General features: G+C 51.7%; 18 non-coding genes across 18 annotated transcripts; all 18 read right to left on the bottom strand.

Moving 5' to 3' along the window:
• Positions 1–303: 303 nt before the first annotated feature.
• Positions 304–422, bottom strand: LOC119344045. Its single transcript, XR_005166427.1, has one exon. It is a non-coding gene; the product is annotated as a 5S ribosomal RNA (ribosomal RNA).
• Positions 423–719: 297 nt separating this feature from the next.
• LOC119344035 lies at positions 720–838 on the bottom strand. The gene has a single exon (XR_005166417.1). It is a non-coding gene; the product is annotated as a 5S ribosomal RNA (ribosomal RNA).
• Positions 839–1135: 297 nt separating this feature from the next.
• On the bottom strand, positions 1136–1254 carry LOC119344033. The gene has a single exon (XR_005166415.1). It is a non-coding gene; the product is annotated as a 5S ribosomal RNA (ribosomal RNA).
• Positions 1255–1551: 297 nt separating this feature from the next.
• On the bottom strand, positions 1552–1670 carry LOC119344044. The gene has a single exon (XR_005166426.1). It is a non-coding gene; the product is annotated as a 5S ribosomal RNA (ribosomal RNA).
• Positions 1671–1967: 297 nt separating this feature from the next.
• Positions 1968–2086, bottom strand: LOC119344034. The gene has a single exon (XR_005166416.1). It is a non-coding gene; the product is annotated as a 5S ribosomal RNA (ribosomal RNA).
• Positions 2087–2383: 297 nt separating this feature from the next.
• On the bottom strand, positions 2384–2502 carry LOC119344030. Its single transcript, XR_005166412.1, has one exon. It is a non-coding gene; the product is annotated as a 5S ribosomal RNA (ribosomal RNA).
• Positions 2503–2799: 297 nt separating this feature from the next.
• Positions 2800–2918, bottom strand: LOC119344042. Its single transcript, XR_005166424.1, has one exon. It is a non-coding gene; the product is annotated as a 5S ribosomal RNA (ribosomal RNA).
• Positions 2919–3215: 297 nt separating this feature from the next.
• Positions 3216–3334, bottom strand: LOC119344040. The gene has a single exon (XR_005166422.1). It is a non-coding gene; the product is annotated as a 5S ribosomal RNA (ribosomal RNA).
• Positions 3335–3631: 297 nt separating this feature from the next.
• Positions 3632–3750, bottom strand: LOC119344039. The gene has a single exon (XR_005166421.1). It is a non-coding gene; the product is annotated as a 5S ribosomal RNA (ribosomal RNA).
• A 297-nt stretch (positions 3751–4047) lies between these two features.
• On the bottom strand, positions 4048–4166 carry LOC119344032. Its single transcript, XR_005166414.1, has one exon. It is a non-coding gene; the product is annotated as a 5S ribosomal RNA (ribosomal RNA).
• A 297-nt stretch (positions 4167–4463) lies between these two features.
• LOC119344037 lies at positions 4464–4582 on the bottom strand. The gene has a single exon (XR_005166419.1). It is a non-coding gene; the product is annotated as a 5S ribosomal RNA (ribosomal RNA).
• A 297-nt stretch (positions 4583–4879) lies between these two features.
• LOC119344043 lies at positions 4880–4998 on the bottom strand. Its single transcript, XR_005166425.1, has one exon. It is a non-coding gene; the product is annotated as a 5S ribosomal RNA (ribosomal RNA).
• A 297-nt stretch (positions 4999–5295) lies between these two features.
• On the bottom strand, positions 5296–5414 carry LOC119344038. Its single transcript, XR_005166420.1, has one exon. It is a non-coding gene; the product is annotated as a 5S ribosomal RNA (ribosomal RNA).
• Positions 5415–5711: 297 nt separating this feature from the next.
• Positions 5712–5830, bottom strand: LOC119344031. Its single transcript, XR_005166413.1, has one exon. It is a non-coding gene; the product is annotated as a 5S ribosomal RNA (ribosomal RNA).
• Positions 5831–6127: 297 nt separating this feature from the next.
• On the bottom strand, positions 6128–6246 carry LOC119344041. Its single transcript, XR_005166423.1, has one exon. It is a non-coding gene; the product is annotated as a 5S ribosomal RNA (ribosomal RNA).
• Positions 6247–6543: 297 nt separating this feature from the next.
• On the bottom strand, positions 6544–6662 carry LOC119344028. The gene has a single exon (XR_005166410.1). It is a non-coding gene; the product is annotated as a 5S ribosomal RNA (ribosomal RNA).
• Positions 6663–6959: 297 nt separating this feature from the next.
• On the bottom strand, positions 6960–7078 carry LOC119344029. The gene has a single exon (XR_005166411.1). It is a non-coding gene; the product is annotated as a 5S ribosomal RNA (ribosomal RNA).
• Positions 7079–7375: 297 nt separating this feature from the next.
• On the bottom strand, positions 7376–7494 carry LOC119344036. The gene has a single exon (XR_005166418.1). It is a non-coding gene; the product is annotated as a 5S ribosomal RNA (ribosomal RNA).
• Positions 7495–7863: the final 369 nt, after the last annotated feature.

Genomic DNA, 7863 nt, shown 5'->3' with positions numbered 1-7863 from the left:
GCATCCGACATGTTACCCCGGTCTTCGTCCCTTATCCTTGCCCCTCCCAGCTCCACTACAAAGACGATTGTACATTGCTTTGGCCGCTCCCTCTCAACTACGGAGACGAGTTTAACGCGGTTTCCACCCCTCCCTCTCAACCGCACCAGTGCACGCTTGCCGCGCCACAACGCCGACGCTGGACCCGTGAATCGTGAGCACCCAGCTATGACTTACCGCACTCGTGCAAAATAATAAAACACGGTAAATATATTACTTACACGTGCGTTTTGTTTTGCAAGCGGCGCGAAAAAAATTAAAAAGGGAATGCAACACGAGGACTTCCCAGGAGGTCACCCATCCTAGTACTACTCTCGCCCAAGCACGCTTAACTTCGGAGTTCTGATGGGATCCGGTACTTTAGTGCTGGTATGATCGCATACGACATGTTACCCCGGTCTTCGTCCCTTATCCTTGCCCCTCCCAGCTTCACTACAAAGACGATTGTACGTTGCTTTGGCCGCTCCCTCTCAACTACGGAGACGAGTTTAACGCGGTTTCCACCCCTCCCTCTCAACCGCACCAGTGCACGCTTGCCGCGCCACAACGCCGACGCTGGACCCGTGAATCGTGAGCACCCAGCTATGACTTACCGCACTCGTGCAAAATAATAAAACACGGTAAATATATTACTTACACGTGCGTTTTGTTTTGCAAGCGGCGCGAAAAAAATTAAAAAGGGAATGCAACACGAGGACTTCCCAGTAGGTCACCCATCCTAGTACTACTCTCGCCCAAGCACGCTTAACCTCGGAGTTCTGATGGGATCCGGTGCTTTAGTGCTGGTATGATCGCATCCGACATGTTACCCCGGTCTTCGTCCCTTATCCTTGCCCCTCCCAGCTCCACTACAAAGACGATTGTACATTGCTTTGGCCGCTCCCTCTCAACTACGGAGACGAGTTTAACGCGGTTTCCACCCCTCCCTCTCAACCGCACCAGTGCACGCTTGCCGCGCCACAACGCCGACGCTGGACCCGTGAATCGTGAGCACCCAGCTATGACTTACCGCACTCGTGCAAAATAATAAAACACGGTAAATATATTACTTACACGTGCGTTTTGTTTTGCAAGCGGCCCGAAAAAAATTAAAAAGGGAATGCAACACGAGGACTTCCCAGGAGGTCACCCATCCTAGTACTACTATCGCCCAAGCACGCTTAACTTCGGAGTTCTGATGGGATCCGGTGCTTTAGTGCTGGTATGATCGCATCCGACATGTTACCCCGGTCTTCGTCCCTTATCCTTGCCCCTCCCAGCTTCACTACAAAGACGATTGTACATTGCTTTGGTCGCTCCCTCTCAACTACGGAGATGAGTTTAACGCGGTTTCCACCCCTCCCTCTCAACCGCACCAGTGCACGCTTGCCGCGCCACAACGCCGACGCTGGACCCGTGAATCGTGAGCACCCAGCTATGACTTACCGCACTCGTGCAAAATAATAAAACACGGTAAATATATTACTTACACGTGCGTTTTTTTTTGCAAGCGGCGCGAAAAAAATTAAAAAAGGAATGCAACACGAGGACTTCCCAGGAGGTCACCCATCCTAGTACTACTCTCGCCCAAGCACGCTTAACTTCGGAGTTCTGATGGGATCTGGTGCTTTAGTGCTGGTATGATCGCATCCGACATGTTACCCCGGTCTTCGTCCCTTATCCTTGCCCCTCCCAGCTCCACTACAAAGACGATTGTACATTGCTTTGGCCGCTCCCTCTCAACTACGGAGACGAGTTTAACGCGGTTTCCACCCCTCCCTCTCAACCGCACCAGTGCACACTTGCCGCGCCACAACGCCGACGCTGGACCCGTGAATCGTGAGCACCCAGCTATGACTTACCGCACTCGTGCAAAATAATAAAACACGGTAAATATATTACTTACACGTATGTTTTGTTTTGCAAGCGGCGCGAAAAAAATTAAAAAGGGTATGCAACACGAGGACTTCCCAGGAGGTCACCCATCCTAGTACTACTCTCGCCCAAGCACGCTTAACCTCGGAGTTCTGATGGGATCCGGTGCTTTAGTGCTGGTATGATCGCATCCGACATGTTACCCCGGTCTTCGTCCCTTATCCTTGCCCCTCCCAGCTCCACTACAAAGACGATTGTACATTGCTTTGGCCGCTCCCTCTCAACTACGGAGACGAGTTTAACGCGGTTTCCACCCCTCCCTCTCAACCGCACCAGTGCACGCTTGCCGCGTCACAACGCCGACGCTGGACCCGTGAATCGTGAGCACCCAGCTATGACTTACCGCACTCGTGCAAAATAATAAAACACGGTAAATATATTACTTACACGTGCGTTTTGTTTTGCAAGCGGCGCGAAAAAAATTAAAAAGGGAATGCAACACGAGGACTTCCCAGGAGGTCACCCATCCTAGTACTACTCTCGCCCAAGCACGCTTAACCTCGGAGTTCTGATGGGATCCGGTGCTTTAGTGCTGGTATGATCGCATCCGACATGTTACGCCGGTCTTCGTCCCTTATCCTTGCCCCTCCCAGCTCCACTACAAAGACGATTGTACATTGCTTTGGCCGCTCCCTCTCAACTACGGAGACGAGTTTAACGCGGTTTCCACCCCTCCCTCTCAACCGCACCAGTGCACGCTTGCCGCGCCACAACGCCGACGCTGGACCCGTGAATCGTGAGCACCCAGCTATGACTTACCGCACTCGTGCAAAATAATAAAACACGGTAAATATATTACTTACACGTGCGTTTTGTTTTGCAAGCGGCGCGAAAAAAATTAAAAAGGGAATGCAACACGAGGACTTCCCAGGAGGTCACCCATCCTAGTACTACTATAGCCCAAGCACGCTTAACCTCGGAGTTCTGATGGGATCTGGTGCTTTAGTGCTGGTATGATCGCATCCGACATGTTACCCCGGTCTTCGTCCCTTATCCTTGCCCCTCCCAGCTCCACTACAAAGACGATTGTACATTGCTTTGGCCGCTCCCTCTCAACTACGGAGACGAGTTTAACGCGGTTTCCACCCCTCCCTCTCAACCGCACCAGTGCACGCTTGCCGCGCCACAACACCGACGCTGGACCCGTGAATCGTGAGCACCCAGCTATGACTTACCGCACTCGTGCAAAATAATAAAACACGGTAAATATATTACTTACACGTGCGTTTTGTTTTGCAAGCGGCGCGAAAAAAATTAAAAAGGGAATGCAACACGAGGACTTCCCAGGAGGTCACCCATACTAGTACTACTCTCGCCCAAGCACGCTTAACCTCGGAGTTTTGATGGGATCTGGTGCTTTAGTGCTGGTATGATCGCATCCGACATGTTACCCCGGTCTTCGTCCCTTATCCTTGCCCCTCCCAGCTCCACTACAAAGACGATTGTACATTGCTTTGGCCGCTCCCTCTCAACTACGGAGACGAGTTTAACGCGGTTTCCACCCCTCCCTCTCAACCGCACCAGTGCACGCTTGCCGCGCCACAACGCCGACGCTGGACCCGTGAATCGTGAGCACCCAGCTATGACTTACCGCACTCGTGCAAAATAATAAAACATGGTAAATATATTACTTACACGTGCGTTTTATTTTGCAAGCGGCGTGAAAAAAATTAAAAAGGGAATGCAACACGAGGACTTCCCAGGAGGTCACCCATCCTAGTACTACTCTCGCCCAAGCACGCTTAACTTCGGAGTTCTGATGGGATCCGGTGCTTTAGTGCTGGTATGATCGCATCCGACATGTTACCCCGGTCTTCGTCCCTTATCCTTGCCCCTCCCAGCTCCACTACAAAGACGATTGTACATTGCTTTGGCCGCTCCCTCTCAACTACGGAGACGAGTTTAACGCGGTTTCCACCCATCCCTCTCAACCGCACCAGTGCACGCTTGCCGCGCCACAACGCCGACGCTGGACCCGTGAATCGTGAGCACCCAGCTATGACTTACCGCACTCGTGCAAAATAATAAAACACGGTAAATATATTACTTACACGTATGTTTTGTTTTGCAAGCGGCGCGAAAAAAATTAAAAAGGGAATGCAACACAAGGACTTCCCAGGAGGTCACCCATCCTAGTACTACTCTCGCCCAAGCACGCTTAACCTCGGAGTTCTGATGGGATCCGGTGCTTTAGTGCTGGTATGATCGCATCCGACATGTTACCCCGGTCTTCGTCCCTTATCCTTGCCCCTCCCAGCTCCACTACAAAGACGATTGTACATTGCTTTGGCCGCTCCCTCTCAACTACGGAGACGAGTTTAACGCGGTTTCCACCCCTCCCTCTCAACCGCACCAGTGCACGCTTGCCGCGCCACAACGCCGACGCTGGACCCGTGAATCGTGAGCACCCAGCTATGACTTACTGCACTCGTGCAAAATAATAAAACACGGTAAATATATTACTTACACGTGCGTTTTGTTTTGCAAGCGGCGCGAAAAAAATTAAAAAGGGAATGCAACACGAGGACTTCCCAGGAGGTCACCCATCCTAGTACTACTCTCGCCCAAGCACGCTTAACCTCGGAGTTTTGATGGGATCCAGTGCTTTAGTGCTGGTATGATCGCATCCGACATGTTACCCCGGTCTTCGTCCCTTATCCTTGCCCCTCCCAGCTCCACTACAAAGACGATTGTACATTGCTTTGGCCGCTCCCTCTCAACTACGGAGACGAGTTTAACGCGGTTTCCACCCCTCCCTCTCAACCGCACCAGTGCACGCTTGCCGCGCCACAACGCCGACGCTGGACCCGTGAATCGTGAGCACCCAGCTATGACTTACCGCACTCGTGCAAAATAATAAAACACGGTAAATATATTACTTACACGTGCGTTTTGTTTTGCAAGCGGCGCGAAAAAAATTAAAAAGGGAATGCAACACGAGGACTTCCCAGGAGGTCACCCATCCTAGTACTACTCTCGCCCAAGCACGCTTAACTTCGGAGTTCTGATGGAATCCGGTGCTTTAGTGCTGGTATGATCGCATCCGACATGTTACCCCGGTCTTCGTCCCTTATCCTTGCCCCTCCCAGCTCCACTACAAAGACGATTGTACATTGCTTTGGCCGCTCCCTCTCAACTACGGAGACGAGTTTAACGCGGTTTCCACCCATCCCTCTCAACCGCACCAGTGCACGCTTGCCGCGCCACAACGCCGATGCTGGACCCGTGAATCGTGAGCACCCAGCTATGACTTACCGCACTAGTGCAAAATAATAAAACACGGTAAATATATTACTTACACGTGCGTTTTGTTTTGCAAGCGGCGCGAAAAAAATTAAAAAGGGAATGCAACACGAGGACTTCCCAGGAGGTCACCCATCCTAGTACTACTCTCGCCCAAGCACGCTTAACCTCGGAGTCCTGATGGGATTCGGTGCTTTAGTGCTGGTATGATCGCATCCGACATGTTACCCCGGTCTTCGTCCCTTATCCTGGCCCCTCCCAGCTCCACTACAAAGACGATTGTACATTGCTTTGGCCGCTCCCTCTCAACTACGGAGACGAGTTTAACGCGGTTTCCACCCCTCCCTCTCAACCGCACCAGTGCACGCTTGCCGCGCCACAACGCCGACGCTGGACCCGTGAATTGTGAGCACCCAGCTATGACTTACCGCACTCGTGCAAAATAATAAAACACGGTAAATATATTACTTACACGTGCGTTTTGTTTTGCAAGCGGCGCGAAAAAAATTAAAAAGGGAATGCAACACGAGGACTTCCCAGGAGGTCACCCATCCTAGTAGTACTCTCGCCCAAGCACGCTTAACTTCGGAGTTCTGATGGGATCCGGTGCTTTAGTGCTGGTATGATCGCATCCGACATGTTACCCCGGTCTTCGTCCCTTATCCTTGCCCCTCCCAGCTCCACTACAAAGACGATTGTACATTGCTTTGGCCGCTCCCTCTCAACTACGGAGACGAGTTTAACGCGGTTTCCACCCCTCCCTCTCAACCGCACCAGTGCACGCTTGCCGCGCCACAACGCCGACGCTGGACCCGTGAATCATGAGCACCCAGCTATGACTTACCGCACTCGTGCAAAATAATAAAACACGGTAAATATATTACTTACACGTGCGTTTTGTTTTGCAAGCGGCGCGAAAAAAATTAAAAAGGGAATGCAACAAGAGGACTTCCCAGGAGGTCACCCATCCTAGTACTACTCTCGCCCAAGCACGCTTAACCTCGGAGTTCTGATGGGATCCGGTGCTTTAGTGCTGTTATGATCGCATCCGACATGTTACGCCGGTCTTCGTCCCTTATCCTTGCCCCTCCCAGCTCCACTACAAAGACGATTGTACATTGCTTTGGCCGCTCCCTCTCAACTACGGAGACGAGTTTAACGCGGTTTGCACCACTCCCTCTCAACCGCACCAGTGCACGCTTGCCGCGCCACAACGCCGACGCTGGACCCGTGAATCGTGAGCACCCAGCTATGACTTACCGCACTCGTGCAAAATAATAAAACACGGTAAATATATTACTTACACGTGCGTTTTGTTTTGCAAGCGGCGCGAAAAAAATTAAAAAGGGAATGCAACACGAGGACTTCCCAGGAGGTCACCCATCCTAGTACTACTCTCGCCCAAGCACGCTTAACTTCGGAGTTCTGATGGGATCCGGTGCTTTAGTGCTGGTATGATCGCATCCGACATGTTACCCCGGTCTTCGTCCCTTATCCTTGCCCCTCCCAGCTCCACTACAAACACGATTGTACATTGCTTTGGCCGCTCCCTCTCAACTACGGAGACGAGTTTAACGCGGTTTCCACCCATCCCTCTCAACCGCACCAGTGCACGCTTGCCGCGCCACAACGCCGACGCTGGACCCGTGAATCGTGAGCACCCAGCTATGACATACCGCACTAGTGCAAAATAATAAAACACGGTAAATATATTACTTACACGTGCGTTTTGTTTTGCAAGCGGCGCGAAAAAAATTAAAAAGGGAATGCAACACGAGGACTTCCCAGGAGGTCACCCATCCTAGTACTACTCTCGCCCAAGCACGCTTAACCTCGGAGTTCTGATGGGATCCGGTGCTTTAGTGCTGGTATGATCGCATCCGACATGTTACCCCGGTCTTCATCCCTTATCCTTGCCCCTCCCAGCTCCACTACAAAGACGATTGTACATTGCTTTGGCCGCTCCCTCTCAACTACGGAGACGAGTTTAACGCGGTTTCCATCCATCCCTCTCAACCGCACCAGTGCACGCTTGCCGCGCCACAACGCCGACGCTGGACCCGTGAATCGTGAGCACCCAGCTATGACTTACCGCACTAGTGCAAAATAATAAAACACGGTAAATATATTACTTACACGTGCGTTTTGTTTTGCAAGCGGCGCGAAAAAAATTAAAAAGGGAATGCAACACGAGGACTTCCCAGGAGGTCACCCATCCTAGTACTACTCTCGCCCAAGCACGCTTAACCTCGGAGTTCTGATGGGATCCGATGCTTTAGTGCTGGTATGATCGCATCCGACATGTTACCCCGGTCTTCGTCCCTTACCCTTGCCCCTCCCAGCTCCACTACAAAGACGATTGTACATTGCTTTGGCCGCTCCCTCTCAACTACGGAGACGAGTTTAACGCGGTTTCCACCCCTCCCTCTCAACCGCACCAGTGCACGCTTGCCGCGCCACAACGCCGACGCTGGACCCGTGAATCGTGAGCACCCAGCTATGACTTACCGCACTCGTGCAAAATAATAAAACACGGTAAATATATTACTTACACGTGCGTTTTGTTTTGCAAGCGGCGCGAAAAAAATTAAAAAGGGAATGCAACACGAGGACTTCCCAGGAGGTCACCCATCCTAGTACTACTCTCGCCCAAGCACGCTTAACTTC

Source organism: Triticum dicoccoides, unplaced genomic scaffold (genome assembly GCF_002162155.2).
Source record: "Triticum dicoccoides isolate Atlit2015 ecotype Zavitan unplaced genomic scaffold, WEW_v2.0 scaffold15102, whole genome shotgun sequence".
Lineage (NCBI taxonomy): Eukaryota > Viridiplantae > Streptophyta > Magnoliopsida > Poales > Poaceae > Triticum > Triticum dicoccoides.
Note: the sequence above shows the minus strand (reverse complement) of the source record. Positions and strands in the feature narration are given on the sequence as shown.